The 15,623-nt window shown below is 43.0% G+C and overlaps 1 protein-coding gene across 1 annotated transcript in view; it reads left to right on the forward strand.

The window, feature by feature from the left end:
• The window catches only part of KCNK3 (potassium two pore domain channel subfamily K member 3), a 423,846-nt gene that overhangs the window by 232,612 nt on the left and 175,611 nt on the right, over positions 1 to 15,623 (forward strand). The gene's annotated exons all lie outside the window — the stretch shown is intronic.

Genomic DNA, 15,623 nt, shown 5'->3' on the forward strand with positions numbered 1-15,623 from the left:
CGGGCCGCATCGAGGCGGAGGAAGATATCTTCTTTTTCAAGGGTCCCACGACAACAAGAGGGCATCCGTTGAAAATCAGGGGCGGGAAACTACGAGGTGACACCAGGAAATTCTTTTTCACTGAAAGAGTGGTTGATCGCTAGAATAGTCTTCCACTACAGGTGATTGAGGCCAGCAGCGTGCCTGATTTTAAGGCCAAATTCCCACCCATATGTGTTTTCCATTTCCCACCCATATGTGTTTTCCATTATTTGTTTTTTTTACTCTGCTCAAATATATTGTAATTTCTCCCCCTACTTACCCTAATGTTTCCAATTAGTCCTGCAATTAAATTGTTTTGTCGTGTTTGTTTGTTCTTTGTACGTTTTAAATATTGTAATTTTAAACATGTGTTAATCGCTTTGAAATTGATAAAGCGATCAATCAAATATATATTAAACTTGGAAACTTGGAAACTTGGCAAATGGGATCGGCACATGGGATCTATTCACAGGGCAAAGGTAGGGGAGGGACATTAAGGTGAGCAGACTAGATGGGCCGTGGGCCCTTATCTGCCGTCTATTTCTATGTTTCTATGTTTGTCATTTATCTTTAATTTTTGTTTATTTGCACACACATCCAGGGTAGGATGGGAGGGTGGCGGGGGTGGCTATCTGCTTTGTCTTAATCCTTGATGAAATGTAATGGAAGGAAAGGGGGGATTTATTCCTTATGCATTGTTATTGATTATGTTTATAAGTGTTTAACCTGCTGATTAATGTATATATACGATTCTGCACTTTAGATTTATAACAAAAAAAAAAAAAGAAAGAAAGTCTGGAAACAATACATTTGTAAAATTGTATAGGACATTTAATGGAGGAACATCATTAAATATAGTTAATTTGCAGAGTTATGATCTGTATTTACCGAAGAAAATGTACACAGCATAGGATATATGCTGGAAATGAAGACGAAAAGCTGACAGGATTAACGGTCAGTCTAGAGGAGGTGTGTAGGCAGATTGATAGGCTTAAGAGCGATAAATCCCCGGGACCGGATTATATCCATCCGAGGGTCATCAAGGAACTGAAAGGGACCATAGCTGAACTGCTTCAACTAATAGCCAATCTGTCGATCAAATCGTGAAAGATTCCGGAAGACTGGAAGGTGACGAATGTTACGCTGATCTTCAAGCACAGTTCGAGGGGAGATCCTGGAAACTACAGACCGGTGAGTCTGACCTCATTACCGGGAAAGATGGTAGAGTCGCTGATAAAGGACTGCATCATTGATCACCTTGATGGACATGGGCTGATGAGGACCAGTCAGCACGGTTTTAGCAAAGGCAGATAATGTTTGATGAACTTGCTGCACTTCTTTGAGGGAGTAAACAGACAGATTTTCAGAAAGTGTTTGACAAGGTTCCGCATGAACGACTACTTCAGAAATACTCACGTAGATTAAAAACTGGCTGGAACATAGGAAACAGAGAGTGGGTGTAAATGGACAATACTCAGACTAGAAGAGCATCACCAGTGGGGTGCCGCAGGTCTCGGTGCTTGGATCCATGCTCTTCAACATCTTTATAAATGATTTAGACATTGGTACAACAAGTGAGGTGATTAAATTTGCGGACGATACAAGTTATTCAGAGTAGTGAAGACACAGGGGAATTGCGAAGATCTGCAACGTGACATAATTAGGCTTGAGGAATGGGCATCAACATGTCAGATGAGGTTTAACGTGGATAAGTGTAAAGTGATGCATGTAGGTAACAAAAATCTCATGCACGAATACAGGATGTCTGGGGCGGTACTTGGAGAGACCTCCCAGGAAAGAGACTTGGGAGTTACGATTGACAAGTCGATGAAGCCATCCACGCAATGTGCGGCGGCGGCAAAAAGGGCAAACAGAATGCTAGGAATGATAAAGAAGGGGATCACAAACAGATCGGAGAAGGTTATCATGCCAATGTACCGGGCCATGGTGCACCCTCACCTGGAGTACTGCATCCAGCACTGGTCGCCATACATGAAGAAGGATATGATGATACTTGAAAGGGTCCAGAGAAGGGCGACTAAGATGGTTAAGGGGCTGGAGGAGTTGCCGTATAGTGAAAGATTAGAGAAACTGGGCCTTTTCTCCCTCGAACAGAGGATATTGAGAGAGGACATGATCGAAACATTCAAGGTACTGAAGGGAATAGACTTAGTAGATAAGGATAGGTTGTTCACCCTCTCCAAGGTAGGGAGAACGAGAGGGAACTCTCTAAAATTGAAAAGGGATAGATTCCGTATAAATGTAAGAAAGTTCTTCTTCACTCAGGGAGTGGTAGAAAACTGGAACGCTGTTCCGGAGTCTGTCGTAGGGGAAAACACCCTCCAGGGATTCAAAAAAATTTTGACAAGTTCCTGCTGAACCAGAACATACGCAGATAGGGCTAGTCTCAGTTAGGGCGCTGGTGTTTGACCAAGGACTGCCGCATGAGCGGACTGCTGGGCACGATGGACCACTGGTCTGACCCAACAGCGGCAATTCTTATGTTCTTATGTCCAATCTGCCCCACCAGGATAAGTTTAAAGGAGACTGTTTAGTTCTGAAAGAGTCAAAAATGGAAAAGATTTTTGTTGTATTCAGTAGTGGATCTTTATTTAACCAGATGCCTAAATATGGTGCAAAGCCTCTAATTGTTGAAGATCATATATGACCAGACCCTTAAATGTTGCAATATAACTATTCTGATGTGTTAGGTTGCCTTCATCATTAGGAACCATCACCATCAGGTACTGGACAATTTTTAAATCAAGGACAACTCTTTCGCTTCTAGGAGTTTGATCTGTAGCATGAACTAATCCACCCCAGGATTTTCTGGGTTTCATGAAATACCACAGAGAGCCTCTCTTTCTCCAGAAGCTTGTTTCTTTCATTGCTGCCAGATAGCTGAGATCCAACAGGTAGCTTGCATTAGAGAATGACATAATGACAAAATTCATCATCATTCCCTTTCCCGTGGATAACTGTGGAAAATCATCTCAATGTCATTCTTCAAGGAGAGAGGGAAGAATCAAGAGTATGAATGGGCCCAAACACTGACCCTCAAGACTTGTATTGAAGAATGTTGGTGTAGAAGGACTGAGGTTGAGAAAGACACGTAAGAATGACACGGGATTGTTTCCCGTGGTTATCCACGGGGACGGGAATGGTGATGAATTTTGTCATCGTGTCATTCTCTAGCTCACGTCTCACAAACTCTAACCACTTAGCTAAATCACTTAGCTCTGGTTGTAGGACTGAAGGGAAAACCTGGATTCACCAAACTCTACGCTCACTTTCTGGGTTCATCATACTCCACTTTCAGGGACCTCCTTTCCCTGGGAATGGACAACCCAAAATAACAGCATGGCCCAACCATTCTGGCCAGAAAGGTAGCTAGGGCTGTATTTGCTGTTCTGTACAGGTTTGTTACTAGAACTGTACCTTCCACTCTGTGCAAGTTAGCAGCTCCCTCCCACATACATTACATTTGTGTTTTAGCGTTATAACTCCTGCTCCATGAAGGTTACCCCTCTTTTTTGGGGGTGGATATGCTCACGGACATGTTGGAGCTTTTAATTTCCCTTCTCTGGGTTTGGGCCCAGCAGCCCAGTTTGCTGGAATCCCTTTTCCGAGTCTCTTCCCTACCCCCATCTTAAAGGGATCTCTTTCTTCTTTCTATTAAGGGCTCATATTCACCCACATAGTCTGCTCTGCCAGCCCAGAATTGCTGCAGCAGGGGGAAAATATCCTTCCGAATCCAAAGGATTCCACTCTAGGTATTCCTCCACCCCCTCGAGCTCTATACTCTTTGCACAGCACCTTTTCTGTGAATCTGGTAGGGGAAAAAGATGATGGGAGCCAGACCAGTACCTTAGTTATCACATTATTAATTGGACCAGGAGGAATCCATGTAAAAGATGGTCACAAAATAGAAAAATTGATGGTCTGTTGGTGTTGGTGTGTGGAATAAAGTAAAATGCAAAAAGCAAAAAATTCTAGCTATGTCACTACAGATAGCAAAGGAGTCATGTTTTACAGTAGGTACAAAGGATATGCCTCTACTAAACATGGCTAATTGATTTTCATTCAGATTTTAGGCAGAAACATTATTTATTTATTTAAAACATTTCTAACTCGCTTAACACCCAACCTGTCCTTATCTACTAGTCTATTCCCTTCAGTACCTTGAATGTTTTGATCATGTCCCCTCTCAATCTCCTCTGTTCGAGCGAGTAGAGGCCCAGTTTCTCTAATCTTTCGCTGTACGAAAGCTCCTCCAGCCCCTTAACCATCTTAGTCCTCTTCTCTGGACTGGGTTGGGCTCATGTGCCTAAGGCCCCATCCACAGGAGGGGCCTAAGGCTCCCGGGCCTATTCTGATTGGCCCAGGCGCCTCAGGCCCCACCTGTGGGTGGGTTTTCTGCCGCCTGGGCCAATCCGGCCCCATTCTGGACCCGGCTGGCCTACCGGACGTGCGGGCTTGGCACCCATCCATCTGGCCAACATTAAAGGTACGGGGAAGGGGTGGGGGTGGGGGTTGGGTGGTCGTGGGGTCGGCCAGGGGGAGGGGGGTCGCAGACCAGCGGGGGTGGTCCGATCGGGGGGCTCTGGGGGGAGGGGGGTTGTGTCGAGGGCAGGAGGGCCTGGGATCCCTCCTGCCCGTATTGTAGTGGGGGGTGGGTGGTAGGGGGTCGCTGGGGCCAGGAAGGCTTGGGCTCTCTCCTGGCCCAATCCAGTCGGGGGGGGGGGGGTCGCCGGGGCTAGGAGAACTTGGGCTCTCTCCTGGCCTGTTGTGTCGGAGGGGGAGTTGCCGAGGCCAGGAGGGCTTGGGCTCCCTCCTGGCCATATCGAGTCGGGGGGGGCACGATCGCCGGGGCAAGAGGGCTTGGGCTCCCTCTTGCCCCGATATCGTCGGGGGTGCTGCGGCTACCGCGGGGCAAGAGGGCTTGAGCTCCCTCTTGCCCCGATGCCATCGGGGGTTCACAGTTCGACGGGACAAGAGGGCTTGGGCACCCTCCTGCCTGGATCGTTGTGAGGGGGGGGATTCTGTAACCGGTGTTGTTTTTGACAGACACTGGTTACAGAATCCAGCTTTTAGGCGAAGGTCTGGCTCCTCCTTCGCCTAAAAGCCCTTGTGTTGGACGTTTGGTGCTTAGGCGTTTTTTTGGTTCATTATGGGCAAAAAGTGTAGACGTCGTGGGGGTGTACTTGTAGACGTAGTAGTGATCTGGGCGTTTAGTAGAGGCAGGCCATAATCAAAACAAGGATGTTTGTTTTGGTTATGGACACTTTCCCTGCTTCTGCTTTGAACCTTTAAGGACTTAGGCCAAAAGGTAACTTAAGACTTTTTTTTTATTATGCCCCTCCACAGCTTAAATGAGTATGTATAGAACTCTGCATATACAGTTCAATTCCAACAGGTTATTCTAACGAACAGCTCTGCATTCACCCCCAGCAACTAATTTGTAACTGGAGGAAACAGCACAAAAGCTAAGTAGCTGTTCGTTAGAATAACCTGTTGGAACTGAACTGTATATACAGAGCTCTATACATACTCATTTAAGCCTCTAAGTTTTGTTGTTTTTTTTTTAAACAGACACATTGAGAACATTCACAGTTCTATAAGGAGGTTTTTATATACCGGTGAGGTAATCACCCTTTCAAGTCTCCTAGCAAGATGTGCTCTGGCTGGAGACGGGGATCTGAGACGTTTTCCTCCTTACAACAACAGTCATTTTTGGTACACAATTAGGTTTGTGTGATAAACAACTGTAAATAGATAGAGTGGGAACTGGGTTCAATTCCCACGGCAACTCCTTGTGACTCTGGGAAAGTCACTTAACACCCCATTGCCCTGAGTACAAAATAAGTACTGTACCTATACATAATATATAAACCGCTTTGATTGCAACCACAGAAAGGCAGTATATTAAGTTCCATCCCCTTTCCCTTATATGTGTATTTTTCTAAAATGGAGATTTATGCTGGATGCACCTGGTACATAAAACGCCCATTTCTCCTGTATTTTAGAACAGATTCTAGGTCAGCAGATTCTGTTCTAAAATATTGGTGAAACTTGAGGTGCACTGATCTAAACATCTCAATTCCTACTTGTAAGGCCTGTCTAAAATGGGAATTCAAAAGGAGCAAAGAAGAACAGGTCATCAAACCGAACTCATGTTAATGACAACCATGTAAATATATATCTCACAAGACATTCATGTGACTTGACACAGGCCGTGTTTCGGCTAAATAGCCTGCCCCAGGAGTCCTAAAATATATAACAGAGAGGACATAAAGCAATATACAAATATATGAAAGTAAAAATATAGTTAAAACCAATGAGATAAATTTTAAAAACAAACCCACATGGGTGTATATGAACATCTAAACATTTAAAAGCATATGAATTGCAAAGCATACCGGATAAATGAAGCACCAGGTCACAAGAAAATGCTAAAGGGGATATGTAGAAGAGGATAGTAAGAAATATGAAAAAATTATGTCAGTTTTGAAGACAGTAGCTGGGGGGCGTAGGAGGCTATGCCCTGTGAAATGCCCTTTTGGATTCCTTGGTATTGGTGTAGAGATTGTCTTTTTCCTCTGGTTTGTGGACTGTCTAAAATGGGAAAACAAAACAAGAAAGCAGCAGTTAGGATCTGTGCACTGATAGCCTTGATTTGGCGCTAAGGCCCTGAAGCAGTTGTTACCGGCCACTAAATGATCGTCAGCCTGGCCTGGATGTGTTCAGTGGTTTTTACCATTAATCATTCTCGGTTATTTTTTGCTCCCACCTGCTAACTTTAAACTTGTGCAAAAGTTTTTTGCCTCTGATGCTTGGGTGGAAGAGTGTGGGTACACCTCTCCATTTGTCTGAGGCTTTTCTTTCGCTTAAGCAATAAGCTAGCTTTCTTGGCTTGTGTGGTGCTTTTGTTTTGGAATGACATTTTTGAATTTTTGGACTATACTTCCCTGTTTTTTGTGTGGCTGTCTAAAATGGGGCCGCATGCTTTTAGAATACTTGTCAGTTATACACAAAATTGCAGCATTTGCAGCTGAGCAATAAGTTCTCACACCTAAAGTGCACTTAGAGTGTTCTACAATGGCAATTAAACACTTAATTGCCATTATAGGACTTGTTCGTAGTGCACATACTTTAGATGCTTAACTATAGATAACTTGTACAATATTATCCCATAACGTCTGGAATATTGGCTCACTGGTTTCTTGTGCTGAAGTATACTGTACATGCAAGTAAATTATCATATCAAGTAAACCTTAGGGCATCAGAACCAAGTAATGCTTGAGGAAACATTGCTAATTACACCTAACTAGGAAGCAGCAACATTTTGGAATTTCTTGGTGGTTTCCGAAGAGATCTGGTCAGAGATAAACAAGTCCTATTGGAAGTATGCTCGATCCTCTTGTGACCTTGACTGTTGTCCATTATATCTACAATTTCGGGCACAACTCCTGGACTGGACGCAACTGATATTGTTAGTGGGTCAGTTCCCTACAGACTTTAGAGAAATAATTATCACCCCTATACTGAAAGACCAAGGAGTATTCATTGCCTTACCCTCCAACTACAGGCCAATTGCATCCATATCCCTATATGTAAAAATCATGGAAGGGTTGGTAGCATCACATCTATCAAAATACTTGGAGGATCACTCCTTACTATACCTCTCCCAATTTGGATTCAGAACAAACCACAGTACAGAGACACCACTGGGAACTTTATTAGACACTGAAGGACAACAGATAAAGTGGGAAGATATTAATCATCCAATTTGATATATCCTCAGCCTTTGACTTAGTAGATCACCCCAAATTATTACAGATACTAGAAGCAGTAGGCATAACCGGTAGGGTCTACACATGGCTTCAGGGATTCCTTCAATCCAGGAAATATTGGGTTAAGAGTATCAGAAGCCTGGTCAAAACCCTGTGACATTCCTCAGGGTTCACCATTATCGCCAATACTATTCAACCTATATATTGCCTCTCTCAGTTTCATCATAGACAAAATAGGCATAGCTTCATATAATTATGCAGACGATATCACTCTTCTTCTACTAGTTAAAAAGTCACTAACTAAAGTAACCAAAAAAAAATAAAAAAATACAAGATATCTTTAGGACAATAGAAACTTGGATTTAGGATCACAGACTAAAATTAACACAGAATAAATGGGGTTCCTGTCAATGGAGAATAATAAACAACCTACAGTGACCAACATAAAAATCAACTCCCTAACTTACCCACTAAAACCTGCACTAAAAGTATTAGGGATTACTATAGATAGACGCAGTTCTCTTCAATTACAGATCAACAACGTCATCTGAAAATCATTCATAACAATGTGCAACCTAAGACACATAAACACATTTTTGGAAGAACCACAATTTTGTCTCCTAGTACAATCCCTAATCTTGGGAATGCTAGATTATTGCAACATCTCTAGTACTTACTATGGGCTTAGTTCTAGCCGTGTAGCGTGGGTTTAGCACGCGCGGCAATTCTGCGTGCGCTAAAAATGCTATCGCAGTTTTCTAAAAGGAGCCCTATGTCCGGCATCAAAGATAAAACATTTGCAAACTGCACAAAATACAGCATTAAGATTAATCTTTTCCATGAACAACTATGACCACATAACACCAGCCTATCTAAAAACACACTGGCTCCCAGTGAAAGGCCAAATCTTATTCAAATTCTATTGCCTGTTGTTTAAGTACTACAGGGCTATTCTTCAATTTACCCGAACAACAGACTTGCACTGAAAAAAGTAAAAAGATCTCAGAGAAACATGAATCCTTTTACTTACCTCTCAATCAAAAATAAAAAAATAACAAAAAGGCTAGAAATGTTAGAAGGCCTACTGTCATTCCAAACAACAAAACTAGATAAAGATGTTGTCAGAATCTTAGGTGCCACATCAGATTATAGAATCTTCTGGAAAGAAATCAAAACAATGTTATTTAGAAAATATGTCTTGCAATGCTAATCCAGTGTTTATCTAACAATAAACTTTGAAATGTAATTCCCTGGAAATATCCACATACCTCTTCTTGCAATCTGCCTAGAATTGAAAGTTTAAAGTAGAATAGAAGTCAATAAATGTAATGAAATCTTGGTTTTGACTGTTAAGATCTTCATTCTCTGATGGCCTAGGCCAATTGCCTTGGCTATGTCTAGGGGTTAAAATAAATATATATATATATATATATATTTTTTATTATACTGTCATCAAAAGGCATTCTAAAACATGATTTTTAGCTAGAGAATACAGTACCGTATTTTCACGCAGATAACGCGCACCCGTGTAAAACGCGCACACGGGTATAGCGCGCAGAAACCACGATTTTATGTACAAAAACTTTTGTATACCGCGCTCACGGGTATACTGCGCATGCAGCCCGACTGTCCTTTCGCCCGCCCCGACTCTCCTCTGGCCACCCCGACTCTCCTTTCGCCCTCCCCGACTCTCCGTGCGCTGTCCCCCAGTAGGCGGAGCTTTGGGACGGATGGGCCAATACGGCCTCATTCCGTCGTTGGCTGCCTGCCGGACAGGCGGGTTTGGCTCCCGTCTGTCCGGCCAACTACCAAAGATACGGAGAAGGTGGGTGGGGGTGTCGTGGGGGTCGGCCAGGGGGGTCGCGGGTCGGCTGGGGGGGCGGTCAGAGGTTCTTGGGGGGGGCGGTCGTTGGAGGGAGGGGGGTTTGCGTCGAGGGCAGGAGGGCCTGGGATCCCTCCTGCCCGTAATGTAGTGCAGGGTGGGGGTAGGGGGTCGCCGTGGCCAGGAGGGTTTGGGCTCCCTCCTGGCCCGATATTGTCGGGGAGTTGGGGAGTCGGCCGGGCAAGAGGGCTTGGGCTCCCTCTTGCTCCGATCGTGGATGCGGGTGCGGGTGGGAGCGCGTGCGAGCGGTCGTTCGGGGTGGGGGTGCGAGCGGTCCTGCTGGGGGGGGTGAATCGGGCGTCGGGCGGGGTGGGAACTATGTAAAAAAAATTTTGTATACCGCGCTCACGCGTATAACGCGTGAGGGGTATGCGCGGTAGGTAAAAATGCGTATAACGCGCGTGTTATATGCGTGAAAATACGGTAATGACTAGAACTGAGGTAATTAAAGAAAATCAGGCCAAATCCAAGCAATGATCTGACAGTCAAGCATCTCGCATGCATTACCCCAGTGTCTCCTGGGAGCACAGGAAAATATATTTCCCATTTCCTTTTCATATCAGTTTGATATGAAGGGGAGAATACAAGTTAATTCTTACCCTGACCCTTATGTAACAGGAACAGAAAAGATTTGCACTGCTGTAGAGAGCAAACATGACACGAAAATCTAGAGGGAAGGGACCTGCCTAAGCCTTCCCGCTTTTTCTTTTACAGTGACTTGCATTACGGGATTAATGCTTAAGGAGGCTGAGTGGTATGAATAAGTATTCTAATAAAACTGACTGATCCTGTTAGCAGATTATTTTTAAACTGGTCTGTGTGCCAGTTCAGCTCTGCTCCCAGCCTGTGTGACGCACAGCATAACCAGTAGTGATGTGCATAGCGGGTTAGCTGAAATACCTCATTTTTTCATCTATTTGTTTCACTCAGGTGCATAAATATATTTATCATATCACAGTATGATATGAACCAGCATTGTCAACCTTGAATACTCCATAGGAGATGAAATTTACTACAAGAACAACTACTAAATATATTATTAGCAGCAGAATCACAATGAGATTTTTCACATTTCACCGCAGTAAAAAAAAAAGAGTAAAAGTAGCTTGGATTGCAAGATGATTTAATGTATTTACTTTGAATTCCTAATCGCCATTCCAATAAAGTTCAGCGCAACACAAACAAGGTAGATGAAAGCAATAAATGATAGAGCATGACAATTTGTCTAGTGTGGCGGGGGAAGGCTAAGACTACTGACCCACCTTGACCTCCATAGCACCGGGCCGAGCGATCTCTGGAGTGGCCCAGTTCGGACTGGTGACAAAAATAAACAAATGGATCAAAAATCCAGTTTAGTCACATATTTATTTCACCTCAGTAAGGCATAATGGCAAACAAATGAGTTCATTCTTGCGCGCTTGCATTGATCAAACTTAGTCCCCAAACTTTTCTGCTTCGTGTTCAAAACTTAACCAGTCCAAAATCAAAATACTTAACAAAAATAGCAATTAAGATACAGTTCCAAAACTCTGTAGCTTTTTGCAGTCTCTGGTCAAATACATTTATCTTCAGTTGCTCATTCAGGGTGTTCAGAGTCCAGCCTCCTTGGGTTACAGGGCTTGGCTCCTTTCTGGCAAAGTATGAGGCTTTTGGCTCCCCTTTCTAATTCTCCAAAGTGACCTAGACTCTTTCTAACACTACAGGGTATTTTACTGTAATCCCTCAATATCTACTAGCAGCAGTATTATCAGGAACTCTGTTCTCTCACCTCATTTGCTGGGTTTACCAGCTGTCCACTGAACCCTAACTCTAGATCTGGGGGTTCAGTGTGAAGGGACTAGCCTCCCGATTAAATAGTAATCCCTCCCAAAATACAGTACTTCCTTAGCATTACTTTCAAAGCATAACACTGCTTCCATAGCATAGCACTGCTTTCATAGGGTTACTGATTTCTCCTCCCCCACACACTGCAGCTTCCCCTGCGTGTAACAGAAATACTTCTTGAAGCTTGTTAGCTTTAACTTTCTCTCTTAGGCTAGCACTACACTTAGCATTACCTTAACACTGGGCTCTTTGTCTAGCATAAAGCAGGGAAATCACATAGCATTCCTTAATTCAGCTCTAAAGGAAGAAATATCATTCATACAATGTTGTAGGCAACTTTCATATGTCTTCCCCTGGCTCCCACAAAATTTATGTCTAATCTTTTGAACTAACTGAAACATTCTCTTCAAAATCTATGCATTCATCTATCACTAGCCACTACCTGTACTTCACTACATAGAAACATAGAACATGACAGCAGAAAAGGGCCACGGCCCATCTAGTCTGCCCACACTAATGGCCCACCCCCTAACTACCTCCATGAAGAGATCCCACATGCCAATCCCATCTTTTCTTAAAATCTGGCACGCTGCTTGCCTCAATTATCTGTTGTGGAAGATTATTCCAGCGATCAACCACCCTTCCTTCGGGTTCAAACAGCTTTTCTACATCTGGGACCTTTGGCATATGGTTCTTACCCTTTGTAGAATCTTTAGCCTTACTGAGCCTCAGAGGTTCTCTAGCCGTGATATCTCTCGCAGTCTTTCTCCCATGAGTGGCTATTGCTGAGGGCTTTGGAAAGCTGCCCTCTTCCTTGTCTTTTCAGCCTGAGTGGAGCTCTCATGCTTCTCTTTTTCCACCTGTTTAATCAAGCCCACAGGTGCAACAGAAGTTCTCATTGGTTGACGCACAGGCTGTTTGCCTGCCTCTTTCAAAGCATTCTGCTGTAGCTTTGCCTGGGACTTTTTCTCCACCCACCCGCCTCTCTTCTCTCTAACTAGAGCAGGAGGTATGGAATATGTGGACTGTTTTACCCTGTCAGGATCCTCAGACAAGGATGAATAAGCCTATGATGCAGAAATACTTTTATTTCCTGCATCTTTTGGCTTTTGTTGAATTGCTATTGACTTTAGCTTTCTCTCCAGTGTCAGGACACGTTCCTTTATTCCCTTGCTGAAACCTAGGGATTTCTCTGGTTTCCAGCTTTTCCCTGTCACACTAGAGAGGAAGAGATGTCAAGCTACCTAGTTGCAAGAGGAAGATTTTAGGCCTATTCTGGGTTTCTAATAACCCCATACTGATGCATTATGGGACCCGCATCACTGATTTTGATGAGTAGAAATAGGGAATACAAATTGCACATTGATTTATGCTGTAAATTTAAAACCTCAGTACCTGAGAATCAATCCAGTGCAACTTGCTGCTACCAGAAATAAAATTGTGACTTTTGTAGACTACAATATTAGTAATTTGCCTGTAAATGACAACCCACATACTGTTAAATCTCTTTAACGAGGGTGAGAATGCAGAGCTTAAAAATAGGTTATAGCTCTATGTTTAGGGCAAAGTTTTAGTTAGTTCTCACACATCAGCCCAATATATTGTTTGTTTGTCTGATTTTATATTGTGTCGTGTATGTTTTTACTTATATCCTGCCATATTTATGGGTTTGTTATAAATTAATTAATCTAATCAAATCAATATGTACAATCAAATTCACAATCAAGTTAACAAAGTTCCTGTGAATATAAGTCATCTTGCCAATAAACAAAACAAACAAAAACCAAGAGAAAATTAGAAACATTGGGGTTATTTATATTAGCTTTCTTTATATGTTTTAACTTGTAGCACTCATTTTCAAAGCAGATGGGCTTCGCAAAATGCCCCAAAAAGGTTCATCTGCCCAAAATGTACAAACTGTGATTTTGAAATGGCAGAATGTGGATGTACTACATTGCAGTGCGTCCAAACAGCAAGGGAGTATGTTGTAGCCGCATTTTGAATGGAACAAGGGAGGGTTCAAAATTAGACCATCCAACATTGATAATCAAATGGGAACGTAAGAATAGCTTTATTGGATCAGAGTCCAGGGGTCTCAAAGTCCCTCCTTGAGGGCCACAATCCAGTCGGGTTTTCAGGATTTCCCCAATGAATATGCATGAGATCTATGTGCATGCGTTGCTTTCAATGCATATTCATTGGAGAAATCCTGAAAGCCCGACTGGATTGCGGCCCTCAAGGAGGGACTTTGAGATCCCTGGATCAGACCAATGGTCCATCTAGCCCAGTATCCCATCTGCACGGTGGCCAATCCAGGTCACAAGTACCTGGCAAAATAACAAACAGTATTTATTATATAGAAAGGCCTTAACCATATATCAACCCTACAATTGTATACCAAATTAGATAAAGGGAAGATAGTAGCAACATTCCATGCTACTGATCCAAAGCAAGCAGTGGCTTCCTCCATGCCTGTCTCAATAACAGACTATACACTTTTCCTTCAGGAACTTGTCCAAACCATTTTTAAAACCAGCTATGTTAATCGCTCTTAACACAACCTCTGGCAATGCATTCCAGAGTTTAACTATTCTCTGAGTAAACAAATATTTCCTCTTATGGGTTTTAAAATGCTGATTTCCCTAGGATCTATTTATTTATGTTTACCTGTTTTTATTTTGTCTTACAATATTATGTACGTAATACCATGTAAACCGTTTAGGTCAGGGATCTCAAAGTCCCTCCTTGAGGGCCGCAATCCAGTCGGGTTTTCAGAATTTCCCCAATGAATATGCATTGAAAGCAGTGCATGCACATAGATCTCATGCATATTCATTGGGGAAATCCTGAAAACCCGACTGGATTGCGGCCCTCCAGGAGGGACTTTGAGACCCCTGGTTTAGGCCTTCTTAAACGGTATAGAAATTCTTAAAAAAAAAAAAAAAAATTTCCCTGTAACTTCATTTAGGGCTCCTTTTACGAAGGTGCGCTAGCAGTTTTAGCGCGCGCTACATTGCCGCACACGCTACACGCTAATGCCTCCATAGAGCTTGCGTTTGTATTTTTCATGTAGCGCAGGGTAACGCTAGCGCACATTCATAAAAGGAGCCCTTAGTATCTTCTAGTCTTTGTAATTTTTGATGGATTAAAAAATCGATCCCTCAAACAATGTTAGAAAAACAGGTTTTCAGCACCCCAGGGCTTATGTCCTTCCCCAGCTCCAGAGACCACTTAGATGCCAAAATCAACAACTGAGAGTCCCCATGCTCTTCTCGCGCCATCCCGTACTAGAAAGACAGAAAATTAAAGGCAGGAGGGACTGATTGTCCCCTGGATTGTGGCAAAATTTATCCATGTGACTTAGCTGTAGGTAAGCAAAAAAGGGCATACGAGGTAAGGCCCAGGATTGACATATGGTATCATACACAAGAAAAGTAAATGGAGTTTGGCCTACGGAGGAAACATGACCTAAACAGAGACGGGTGCCAAACTGTTCCCCGTGCCCTTAGCATGTACCTGCATCTTTTTAGTCTGTTTGCTTTCTTAATAAAAATATTTCAAACCAAAAAAAAAAAATCGATCCACTTGTACACGTTCTACACCAATCAAGATTTTGTAGACTTTAGTCATCTCTTTTCCAAGCTGAAGAGTCCTAACCTCTTTAGTCTTTCCTCATACGACAAGAGTTCCATCCCCTTTATCATCTTGGTTGCTCTTCTTTGAACCTTTTCTAGTTCCACTAAATCTTTTTAAAGATAAGGTGACCAGAATTAAATGCAATACTCAAGGTGAGGTTGCACCCTGGAGCAATACAGAATCATTATAACATTCTTACCCCCTATTCTACAAAACTGTGATAGCAGTTTCTAGCGCGGGGAGCCACGCTGACTGGCCCGTGCTACTCCTGACGTTCATAGAGTTACTATGAGCGTTGGAAGCAGTGCAACTCTCTGCGTTAAAAACCACTATCGCTGTTTCGTAGAAGAGGGGGTTAGTCTTGTTTACCATCCTTTTTCTAATAATTCCTAGCATCTTGCTTGCTTTTTTGGCCACCACCACACATTGGGTGGAAGGTTTCAGTGGCTCACTGTAGCAGTGAAGGA

Source organism: Geotrypetes seraphini, chromosome 3, assembly GCF_902459505.1.
Source record: "Geotrypetes seraphini chromosome 3, aGeoSer1.1, whole genome shotgun sequence".
NCBI classification, from domain to species: Eukaryota; Metazoa; Chordata; class Amphibia; order Gymnophiona; family Dermophiidae; genus Geotrypetes; species Geotrypetes seraphini.